Source organism: Xiphophorus maculatus, chromosome 19 (genome assembly GCF_002775205.1).
Source record: "Xiphophorus maculatus strain JP 163 A chromosome 19, X_maculatus-5.0-male, whole genome shotgun sequence".
Lineage (NCBI taxonomy): Eukaryota > Metazoa > Chordata > Actinopteri > Cyprinodontiformes > Poeciliidae > Xiphophorus > Xiphophorus maculatus.
Window position 1 is genome coordinate 14,396,023 of NC_036461.1, and position 13,102 is coordinate 14,409,124.

Below are 13,102 nucleotides of genomic sequence, written 5' to 3' on the forward strand. Positions count from 1 at the left end.
AGCATAAGCTTTTATTCAAGCAAAGTCACTGTACTCATGAAAACACTACAGTGACTCAGTGGCAGGTGCGTTCCTCTCTCTCTCTCTCTCTCTTTCTCTCTCTCTCTCTCTCTCTAGCTACATGTATATATACAATATATACTTATATATTCAGCCTCGTGTTAATTTGCAGAAGCAAAAGAGAGCAAAGAGAATAGAGGAGAAACAGCTCACCAGTTGTTTTAGTTCAGTGTCAGTCCAAGACATTAATCTCCTCTGGCTTTATTAATATCCACCTCTATAGCATGTACTTTCCAAGCTCACTTGCCCTGTCTTTGCCATTTAATATGTTGCTGGAAAAATTAAACACTTTGCCACTGAATATTTGAATTGAACTTCCACTTTCTAGTTCTTTCTCAGCAACAATGTTGGACCCCTATTGAGTATTTTGAAGCTTTCAATTTTATTTAATCAGCTTTTTTTCCTGCCTTTTTAGGTGACAATATTTGCTATATTCCCTCAAGGTTTTCATTATTATTATTTGCTCAACATGAAAGGAATTCCCTCAGGAAACAAGAAGTTCCTGTGAAGCTACTTTTACTTTAGTCTCGTTTTTGTTTTGCTAAGACCAAGTTCTCAAACTAGATTACTCACGTTAGGTGACATGACAGTTTTCCAGACAGGAAGGCTTCAGCTATCCATCATCTCCATTGAAGTTGTTTTTATTCAGCATTCAGCTTGCTGATAATTCAGTGGCACACAAAATATAGATTTTAAAGCTTGAAGCAACATTAAGTTGACTGCAAATTGTTAGATTAGCACAAAAACAAACCATGAAGTTATTTTGCGAAATATAGGCCAAAGAGGTGGTTTCATTAAAATTCAGATATGTCAGTAAATTCGCCAAAATATATGAATCTGCTAAGGTCTGTTCTGGCCCTTGAGAAACATCTAACTTTGCAGGTACTCAATGCCATGCAATCCCCTGCATGATATAGGTTTACATGATGGTGTAAACCTCTAAGGTCAGTCACTGGAACTGTTCATGAAAGATTTTCTTAATTATGTGCGTTGAGGTTCAGTCAAGTCCAAGTTATGGTATATTGGGAAATATTTTGTTGGCAAATGTTATGCTAGTTGCTAAATACTTTGCTATATTTGCCATGCAGATATGTACAATTGCTACACATGCAAACCTATGAGTAAAGGTGATGTCAGAAATGGTTTAAAAGATAATTAAAAGATAATTTAAAAGATAAATGTGTACTTAGGAGCTAAATATTTTTGCTATGTACCTCAAGCTGCTAAATGGTACATAATTAGATGTTTATCTCAGGACCTGTATGGGAATGAGTAGTTTTGTTACATATCTAAAATTTATTAGGAAAATTCAATATTGGAAAAGAAAACATGTTTTGGCTTTGCTGACCCTTGTGAATTAAAATATCTGTTGTTTTTTTTTGTTGTTGTTTTTTTTTAGAAATTTGATCCTAATTTCAATGGTTATGATTTAAAATTTATTCTGACATCTCAAACTATTATCATATTTTATTTTTAAAAAGTAGAATTTCAGAATAGATAACTTCTATATTTATCACATGAAAATATGAAGTTATTGTAGTTGATCTAAAAACCTACACAATGGTGGTATCCAAAAATTCTTTCTTTAAACCTTTTACGATACCTTTTCCAACTTTCCGATGAGTGTTGGAAAGTTGTTTTGTTCATGTTTTGGATTCAGTTCTGCCATGTCCATCACATTAAAAACAACAGAGACAAGCAGAACTCCTCTGGATTAAATAAACTCTGACGAAATGTCCCAATGTCCCACGATATCATGTGAAATGACAAAAATTAACAGTTAAAATATATTGACAACAAATATCAGATGCTCCATATATCAACTACTCATAAGACAAAATCATCTTAATTATGTCTCAAGGAAATTACATATAGCATTGATAGTGTGAGCAGATAAAGTGAATAGAGCCTTTGGCTTTATCTAATCCCTACTTTAATACAACACAACCAGGGACCTCAGTCACATTGCATTTATATGATTCTATGTTGACATCAACACTTTCAGCCAGTAAATATAACTAAACATGTTTAAGTGAATTTAATTTGGTTTTATTACATCTTCACGATTGGCAACAAAAACAACCAATTTGTGTTAAATTCAAATGTTTCTGTTTCAGTTAACTAAATACAGCTTATTGTGCCCCTTAAAGTAGATAATCATGTTGTTTTTGCCAGGGAGCCACATGAGCGAGACATTAATTAATTCTTACTCTGCATTCATTGTTATTCACGCTGCTCACCACAAACAGTCACAACATTAGTGTCAGCTCTGCTCATCTGATATGGCGGTATCAGTGGCATTTGTCTCTCAGTGCTAGATGCCAGGATGACGCTGGAGGGTTAATGCCTTCTGTTGAGGCCGCTCGCTGAAATTGATAGGGCCGCTTTGACAGATGAGGTAACCGGCGATTGCAGGCGAACGCAATTTACGGGTGCGGCAGATGGATGCAGAGGACACTGAGAGAAGTAGGGCAGTTTTACCTCGGGGAGCAGCTTGGCATGTACAGAAAGCTCCCGATGAATGTTGGAAAGTTGTTGTTTTGCAATGGAAATTACACAGCGACAAGTGGCAGGGAGATGTAGCGGAGGCTGTTCCACTGAACTTTGAAAGAGATCAATTTGGGTTCAGTTCTTGGCCTGAAGGAGAAAAATTAAGTTAAAAAATGAAACAATGAATAAATAGGGATTTAGCGTCGAAGCACAGAGAGATGCAAATCTTTACTCACCTTCCGTGGCAGAATTGTTTGAAAAGGATTGAAAACACACAAATAAATCCAAAATGAAAGGTTGTGAGGCTCTAACATGCAACCAGTCAAATACATTTGATCCAGAGAGTAATGATGGATTTACAGTAAAGCTAATCTGGGAATAGAGCGCAGCTGCAGAGCATTTTTATCATAGTTTCTCACCTCAAATTGCCATAAATTACAGGGACACATTTTCCTGTTGAATTATTGCTGCAGTTGTCACCGAGTTGGTCTTTTGTTTGTGTTTGTGCCTGCAACTGTGGCCCTGCTGCTGCATATGTGCAGCATCAGCTGCCAGGGTGGAAACCTCACATGCATTCTTCTTTTTCTTACCCCTCTTTTAAACTGCTATGATACAAATTTGAGGACTTGAATATTCACAGTGCCTTGCAAAGGTATCAGTAAAATGGGATTGTTTTCACATTTTTTTCACATTACAACCACTAATTTTTATACATTTCATTATGTTCTTTTTTTTATGAAAAACCAAGCCAAAATGAACATTGTTATTGGCTAAACATTTATAAACATTTTTGAATTAACATTTTGGTCTTGGTGTTCAGAATACATTCTTCAATGGCTAATTTTCTTTTTTACTTTTAATAATTCAGCTATGGCTTCTGGCTTTTTTGACTAAAATTAGAAATTGTGGTAAAAGTGTAGTAGATTTTGATATTTTTTGTCAAAGTAATCCAGTTGCAAGCACATGAGCAGTTTGTCCCAACAGTTCATGCATTTCATTTCTTCAAGGAATCCTGAGTGTTTTACTGCAGTAAGAAATACTTACTTACATATTCAGAAAGACAAAGGAACGTCAAGTGTGGAAATTTAGAAAAGGAGGATTTGAACTAGTAGTTTTCAGCATAAAAAAGGCTGCTCCTTTTTTCTTGTATTTATTTTTTGTTTCACCAGCTGCCTCCAAAGACTCAAGTGCGGGATCTGTAGCTTCCTACTAGCTGAAATTGAAAGCAGCAACCCTGAAGTCTTTTCAGAGTCATCTATAGCTCTGCTTTCATGTGGTTTCAGTCACATCCCAATGGTGTTAGAATGGTGAGACTGAGCGAAAAGGTAAAGCAAATGTAATTTTCACAGCAATAGCTAGCAATTATAACTTGCTATTCATTGGCTTTACATCATTTGAGCACGATGCTACAGTAATGTAGTTAACAGAAGTGACCATCATCCCGTGACTAATCAAAATCAATTAGATTTCAGTTACAAACTCCTTTATACTGTATAGTGAACTGTATGAAAAAGTAAAACAAAAGAAGTGATCAAGCAATCAAGCAGCAACAATCAAATCAGAAAATTCAGGACTTCATAAGCAGAAGAATATTTTGACTACTAAAACATAACTGGAATAGAAATGCATAAGATTGCATTGTGTTTATAAAATCTCACATGCTGTGATGACATTTTAAGCTTTTCTGAGACTTCTTGTAGCATCTTGCAGTCTGCTTTAAGGGTGAGCTTGCAGTTGTTTTAAATAACTCAAGCTGCTAGTACCTATTTAATGATTGCCTCAAAATAGCTCTTTTGATGTCACTGTGAGGTTCACTTTCACGTCAACACTCAGGAGCACAGAAAACTAAATGTCTGAGGCTTAAACAAGGCAAACCTTCTTTATAATGCTGAGTAATAATGTTCTACTTATGTTCACCTGATGTAGGTGGAAAAACATGGTATGTACTGAGATAAACTTGTGCTTCCTGTCTCAGCAAACAGATGATAAGGTGCAGATACGTTTCAGGTATTAGATTAATATCTTGTTTGCGTCCACCTGCGTGCGTTTCATTCAGGTGGCCTCGCTGCTGATCTGGCTGTGCTTTGATCTACTTCCTGCTCTAACCGTTGCAGCAGGAAGCTTTTCGCTCCAGAGTGAATCAAAGCGAGCTCCGGGTTTTGGAGGGCCGAGCCGGCGTGGCGCTTTGGAGACGACCTCCGGGAGCTTCCTCCCTTTTGTGAAGCAGAAGTTGGAACGCCACTTTGCCACAGCTCACTGACCAGCAGCGCGACTGTGGGGACACAGACGGCAGTGGATGTGAAACACGAGAGCGTTTAGTCGTTTTCTGCTGGAACCAGCATGTCTGGGGCTCAAACTCTTGCTACCATCACAGCTAAGCACTTTAAATACATTAGGAGGGAAAACAACACCACATGGTCAGGTTACAGAGGACCAAATTCACCTTTTGGGTTTCATATGTTTTATTCTGTTTAATTTCCAACTTCAGCAGAGCCCGCCCTACTGTGACCTCTTTCTCTCCTCCCACATGACTGCTTTGCTGTTGTTGCTGCTGCACTTTTGAGCACAGTGGTGCCCATCAGGTAATGGCAGGATCATTTATCTTAGTCAGCAGTTGCAGCCCACTCCAGCTGGATTTCAACCAACTTTTAGATTTTAAAAGCCTGCAAGCTGCTTAGATTGAAGGTCCAAGCACAAATATAGACTGTAGAAAACCTGACATTATGTTCCCTTTGTTTGCATTTAAAGCATACCGTATTTTGTGCCACTTTAAAGTTTGTAAGGACTGTCGTCCTCTGAGCGTTTATTTCAACCATTTCCTCGTTGACTGAGGCTTGGCTTCCTGTCAGCAAACTCAAGGTGTAATGTACCGCTGCCTGTTACAATAATTTACAACTCACAGGCTTCATGGATCACAGCCTTGGAGGAGAAAGGTGGCAGAAACGTCTGCCAACGTAGAAGCCAGTGAGGGGTGATTAGCTAAAACTGTTTTTGACAGAAACCGTTCTGCTAAAGCTGCTGCTTTTCTCCACACATCTGTCTCTTTTTTCATTTCTTGGAATTTATATTCCAGTCAAACTGCGGCATTTTAAGACACCAAATGCAACATTTCTGTTTACTTGTTATTTAAAGTGTATTAAGAAAATCATTATATATATATATATATATATATAAGAAAACTGAAAAACATTGTGTAAATAGGGTCAACTTAACTTAGCTCTCTGTGTGAATGCTCCTGTCTTTTGGAGGCCTGGGAGTTTTTTATTTTATTTTTATTATTTTTTTAAACATTGGTGTAAATAGAAAGAATCCACCTCTACTGCAAATGTACCAAGACACGGCCATCCACCTTAGCGGGCAAGCTGGACGCAGACAGCTTTAAAGGCAGAGGCAACCGAGCGACCTATGGTAATTCTGGAGGAGAGGAATAGATCAGGTGGGAGGATCAGTCGACAGGGTAACTACTTTAATGTGCACTTGAAAAATCTTACCTTCATGAAAGAGTGGGACAGGGAAAATGGTAAGAGTTGATCAGAAGGTGGATGGAGCTAAATGACGGACAATCTGGGAAGAAGACCTGCAAAACACTGCCAGAAACTGGTGATGGAGGTTTACCTTCCAACTTGATAGTAACCAAACATACAGCCACAGCTATTATGGAATGGTTTAGATTAAAGCATTTGCAAAATTTATACCTAATTGAGAATCTGTGCAAGTCTTGAAAAGTGATAACTCAGGTGCTGTACATCAAATCTAACATTGAGTTTGTGTTAGTTTGTAAAGAAGAATGGAGAAAAAGATTCCGACTGTAGTCATGCACATCTGGTAGAGACATATTTTTCTGCTGTAATTTTAGTGAAAGCTAAAGCTAAAGTACGAAGGTACTGACCCAGGGGAACCGAGTAAAATATAGCTCAATTATTATTCATATAATATTTAGTCATTTCAAGTCTAGCCTTCAGGAATAAATATTCTTTAAAATTCCTTCTAATTTCTTGCAGATACTCTGAGACTTTGAAGTCTTCAACAACGAGGGATTTTTCAGGGCCACAGTTCTTAAGCCCAAAGATTTTAGAGATTGATTTATTCCATCTCAACAAATTCCCTCTAGAATTTCAAAGAAGAATAATCCAACCCTGCTTTAAATTTCTTCACAACTTTACCCCATGTCCTGTCTGCTTTCACAGAAACAGGTAACGTCTGCTTGTTAAATACACGACATCTGAAGCTAATCAGTTGGTCTGGATGTTAATAAGGCTAAACAGGACTGGATGCACATAACATATTTACTTTTTATTTTCTAAAAATGTTGACAAATGTGTACTTTTTATTTAACTTTATTATTATTTTTGGTATATTACATGTTTTGTTTTATTGGTATATCACAGAAAATCTAAATAAAACAGATTGAGCTTTGTGATTGTAAAATATGTACTCAGTTCAGGGGGAATTAATACATTTGAAAGGGACTTTATGGTGTTTGAATGCAACAATAGATTGTTACCAGCTTTTAGGGCTAACATTAGCCTTGTCATTGAGCACAACAAGGAGCCAAAGCCAAGTGATTTCCTAACTTGCAACCGGCTGACAGAAAGCCAGGAGGGACACACCTTTCCCAGAAAGCAAAAATTACCACTTTGTAGGCAAACAAAATACTCCAAAAGGCATGAATTTAATAAAGTGTGCTCCTAAGGTTTCTCCTGGAAATATATGTTGAAATAAAATACACAACATTACTGTTTACAGCCTTCTCAGTCATCATTCTTATGAGCACAATGGGGGCATGCTATGCCTTTCATAAGTATAATTCTCCAAAGCAAGAGTGAGAAGCCACAGACATCTTGAACAGCATCATTGTAGAAGGTGATAATGGAAAACAATCATACTCAAGACTCAGCACTCTTTTGGTGTCATGATCTTTGCCCAGAGTTGAACAAGTCGCCTTGTCATTTGCCTTCAGCAACTACTTAATTTAAAGCTAATCATTGTCCAGATCAGTAGCTGGCCTCTACTAGTATCAAGGTTTCCTTGTTCTTAATATTGTATACTTGCTGCACACATTACACACTGGTGGAGTAGATCCTGTTTGATTTGTTTGCTTCTTGTGGGGTCTTCACCGGAGGACACTTCGATGTCATTTAGATTAATCCACTGCTGTCTGCTTCCACCTCTGGCTTGCATTAAACACGGCTGGCAATTAAACTGTGTTAGAGTCAATATGAAGGGAACACCTGATGGTTCCCTCACAATGCAGTCATTTACATTTTCACTTATGCCCCTTAAATGTCCTCCGTCTATATGGCTCTTCTCATCTCCATTCATCTCTATGTCCCTCATTCACTTTTAGCATGAAGAGAGAAAAAAAAAACAGGCTTAGTGAAGTTGTCAGAGAATATGACAGAAGTATCATCTTCCTCTCTCGTGTGCGGCGGGGCCTCCAAGGTAGCTGAGAAAGCAGATCCTAAACGGAGAGCTGCTCACGCCGCAGAGGAGTGATAACATTCAGGCTCTGCAGGGATGTCACCACTGTGAAAATGCTATAATTTAGAAAAGAGCCAGAAAAGCTTTTCTTCTTGAGCAAAATAAGGAAGTATTCAGGGCGGGGTACAAACAAACAAGGCCGCTGTGACCGGGCAACCAGGAGGAAAATCACTGGTCTGCATTCAGGTTCTGTGGTCAAACATAGAGCAGTCGCACTTATTCATGACAACCTCACCTGTAGTGGGTTTAAAAGGTCGATTGCTCATGCATCAAGTAGATTGTTCTTATGCTTCTGCAGAGGCAGCTTCTGCAAAAAAAGAAAAAAGAAACCAAAAGACAAGAAATTTGATATTCTGCTCATAAAGCTGCTGGAGAAGCTGTTCTCCTGCTGAGTTCGATTTTCTTCACCGTGTCCTTGAGCATTGAAAGTACAGACCTGTGAAGTTCCTTTTTCCTGGAACTCTCTGGAGGTAAAAGCCCATTTTAGTGCAACAACAGCATCATCAACAACTAAAAACTCCCAAAGTCACAGTTTTCAAAGATTCATTATAACTCAAGATCCCAATTTCAAAGTTGTCTGTTCGCTTTTATAAATTGCTGTCATTAGGCAGAAAATGTCCCCATTTTGCCTTAAAGTTGGAATTCCCTCACAGCAGCCGCTTTGATGAATTGATAGCTGGTCTTTTAATCTCACTGTTCTCCTCTCAGGTCCTCCCAGATGATTGCTCCGTTGATGGGTTTGCTAAGTGTTGTCCTTGTCTGACTGCAAAGGTTCACATTCCCCCACTACCGTATCCATATACATTCCTTTAGTGAAGCTTTTTAATTGCTTGTTTGTTCATTTCATTCAGTTTGGGTAACATTTAAATTACTTTATTCTGTGTTGTTGTACAAAATGTACATTTTCTTGTGAGGAATATTTGTAACAAACGAGCTACTTTCATTAGTCATCTTGTTTGCTTCTAGCTCTTCATATCTCCATCTGTTTTCATTCAACCCTCAGCAGAAAAATTCCCAGATTTGTTGATATTCAGTGAATCTTCTGATCTACAGATTTCTATTGTCATGCTAAAATTCTTGCACAAGCTTTATTAGAAAATAACCATTTTACACCTAAATTTGACAAATGGCAGGTTGAATTTATTTATTGAGTGCATCTGAAAACCTTTGAACGCCTTGCATGGTTTTAACAATAACAGATATGACAAATGTGCTAAATATGCCGACTTGAAAACATGCAGCTGGTCTTACTAAGCTTTAAACTCAAACTGACAGGAGTTCAGGCTGCCCATCGTAGAGCAATAAAATTCCACTCCAAAGAAGTTAAAATGAAGAATTTCTAGCTGTCACTTCCTCTCTCGCCACAGACCCGTCCAGAACTTGTAAAAAAGCTCAGTTTGCTTTTAAACAGGGTTACGTTTGATCAATCAGAGCTCACACTGACTGCAGCTGAAACCTGTCTGCCAGTATTTACTCTCCCTGGTTCAGCCTCCCAGATTGCAGATCTGCTTTGTCACTTTAATCAGCATGCAGTGAACAGTGTCAGTCAGGCTCTCCAAACACACACCCACAGCTGCAGAAGGAGTTCTTAATGTGTGAGCCTCAGACAACGAGCAGTCGCAGGATGTAATTGAACGCAGGAAAGCGCCTGACGCAGTTGAGGCTTGTAACTCGTGAGAAAAGAAAAAAAAAGTCAATGTTCTTTGTTGGGTGGGCTTTGTGTTTTGCACAGCAAGGGCCCATCAGCAGTGGAGCCAGGATGACTGACATTTAAAGAGTCTGCTTAATAGGGATCTGTTTAATCAGGGAGGGTGAAGTTTACTTTGACGGAAGCAGTCATCCTGCCTTAAGAACACAGGCCTGTGAAAATAATGATTTTGCCGTGTTTTAATAGGATTAAAAACATTAGGAGATATAATTTAAAAATTTTCATTTCTATATTTTAAATGTCATTTGGGTCTCTTTTCAACTCAGACTTTCCGAGTGGATTTTAATTGTGTCTGTCATCACAAAATATTCCACTTTACATATACGAGATATTATTGTTTATAAGAAAGTGTTTTAAATTACATCTGTGTATATAAGCTTGTATTTATGGAGCCAGATATTTATATTTCTTATTTGAAAATGCAAATTTTGTTTCATAGTTGAAGATTACTGCTTTAGGACTCTTCCAAATAGAACAACTACCAGAACAATTTTTTTTAGAGATTATTCTTCCAATGTAGGTGTTTACAAACATAATATTTGGTCAAATTGCTTTATAAACTACACAATTTGTGTAAAGAATTTTGACTCTCCTTCCAAAAGCTTCTCACAATAGTTCTCTATATTTTTGGTACGTTCTTCTTGACAAAACTGGTGTCAAGTTTGCTGGCCGTGTTGCTTGCACGCACCATGTCGGTTCACAAATACGTCTTCTGTAAAACTGAGATCAGCGTTTTATAATTGCTGCTTTAAAACATTAACTTTCCTTAAGGCAATCTGCTACTACCTGATAATTAGAGTCACTGTCCATTTGGAAGACCAGCTTGAGCTCAAAACTTAACAACGTGTTGACATGTTGTTCCAAGTTCTTTCCTCATAATGTTCTATCTTTGTAAAGTGCAGCAGAACCTCCACACAGCCTGATGCTGCTGTAGTTGTACATTTTCTAACATTTTCTTCCAAATGTAACAATGAACATTATGGCCAAACACTGAAATTTTTGTTTCATCAGACCACAATGCATATTTTAAAAGAAAATCAAGGTCTTTCTATCTGAAAGAATTTACAAACTGTAGTCTGGCTTCTTATGATACACTTGGATTATGTTGTTTTTTTTCTGAGAGGCTTCTGAGAGACGGGACTCTTGACAAGTTTACTAACACAACTACGTAGTTTATTTTGACCATATTTTCAAAGTCTTCTGCTTCTGTTTGGCTGTAGTGCAAAATTTACTTCAAAGTATGTTTTTCTCTGACACAGAATTTTTGTCCTTCTTGAACATATGATGGCTGGGCATTGCAATGGTGTTAATAAACACATGTTATTGTTATGAATGTGGCACCTTTGTACATCTGGAAGTCAAACTTAAAGAATCAGGCTTGTGTGGCTCTGCAGTTCTCTTACTGATGTATTTTTGGATTTTATTCTGAAATCAGGGTGTTTGATGTGTTTTCTTAGCTGCAACAGTCTCTGCAATCCAGAAGTTAAACATTGTAAAGTGCCTGTGATACTGTGGGCTGTGTTTCTCTGCAAAAGATCCTGGGAATCTTCTTTGAGCACAGAGAATCATGGACTCTTTGAATTGTAAAAAGAATTCAAGTACAAATTGATCTGTTTTTGAAGGAGAGTTGAAAATGGGTCTTAAGAGGATCGTTCACTGGGATAATAATCCAAAACAAATGTCCAAATCAACAGAGAAATCTTTCAAACATAAAATCAGTGTTTTCTTTGGCCTTATCAGTCCCAAGGTCCTGTAAAACTTGCAGGATGAGCTAAAGAGACAAGCGCATAGCTGGAGAGTTGTCAAAGATTCTTGACAATATTACTTGTGCAATATTACAGTGAACCCTCATTTTTCGCGGGGTTGCGTTCCGAAAAGAACCCGTGATAGGCGAAATCAGTGAAGAAGTTTTTTACAATTATTATACAGCATAATTAAATATTCTACATTGAATCCAAAGAACAAAATCTGTTTTCAGGCCCAAGCATTTTCTAAACAAATAGAACACTTTCTTACTACGGTAAAATAATCATTTTAATCATTAATACGAAGTACAGTAGGACAAATTGTGACTAGCGTATTTCACTGTGCCTCTGACTGTGACGCTGTGGCCTCACTCCGCTTTGTAGTGTCTTTTTCTTCTGAAGCCTGTGGTGCAGGTGTGATTTTTCAAGAGAAGAACGTAATTATCAGTAGTTGTTGTTGCTCTCTTTTCTTCTGGGCAAAAAATATTTGCCAAAATTTGCCAAGCTGTATTACATATATTTAAATACCGTAATGTTATTGGCACACAGGTAGAGAAGAAGCGCAGAGACTGTTTAGCCAATCAGGACGCAGAACACAATGCACTGTGGAAAAAAAAAACTACACAAAAAATCCGCGAAGCAGCAAAGGCTGTGAAAGGTGAACCGCGTTATAACGAGGGTTCACTGTATATGAGGGATTAAGTGGGCTTGAACACAGTATTGAATGCAGAGATTCCTATGGGTGTGGGGATTCTGCTTGGTTTTGTCATTATAAAGGTGGCCTTTTGCCTTTTCAGATCCGGTTATGTTTCTCAGAAAAATATTGAGATTACATGTGTCCGTTGGTTTGAAGTGTCAGTATTTATGTACACACTCCCACATACTCTGAACTGTTGTAGATCATAAGTAGTTTTTTTTTCTTCTCTTCTTTTATGAAAAAGTGAGAAAGTGATCTAACCTTTTACTAGCAGCACTTAAAACACATAATTTGCTGTTTCCTAGCCAAAGACCAATTTCAGTCCATGCACTTCTTTCCATTTCCATTAACACCACTAATTCCCATTAATGCAGGTAATCAAGCTTGTTCTGCGCCTAAGGAAACTCATTTGACTCCTAATCATAGACTTACTCCTCATTTGATACAGCGGGAGATCTTTTATTTCTCTCACTGTGAGAAAATCTTCATTCTATTGAAGAACATTATCTCCATTATTACATGAACACATTAGTGCTTTGAATTTTCCTCTCTGTGACAATGTTTACACACTTCACACAAGTTTGAAAGGAATGTGGTCACAAATGTAACATCTCTCAGCTGATGGTTTCTCATTTATGTGAAGCTAAATGTCTGGGAGTTAAATGAGATGTCACCAGTGTGGGGTCCTGATTCATTATGCAGTGAATAACAAGTTCCTTCCCTACCAAAAAATGTGAAAGAATGTGGCAGACTGAACCCCAGCACATATTTTTGCCGTTTTTAAATTACTTCAGATGCTTTTTTTTTCCGGCCCTGAATAAACAAAATGCAACCCAATTTTTAAAAAGGTCATTTGAACCATTCATAAATGCCAGAGGCATGGAGCATGTTAAACAGAAGCAGAGCAGCCCGCCGGGGAGA

At 37.8% G+C, this 13,102-nt stretch overlaps 1 protein-coding gene across 1 annotated transcript in view; it reads left to right on the plus strand.

The window, feature by feature from the left end:
* LOC102230895 (leucine-rich repeat and fibronectin type-III domain-containing protein 2) overlaps nt 1–13,102 on the plus strand; it is a 135,006-nt gene that overhangs the window by 1,720 nt on the left and 120,184 nt on the right. The gene's annotated exons all lie outside the window — the stretch shown is intronic.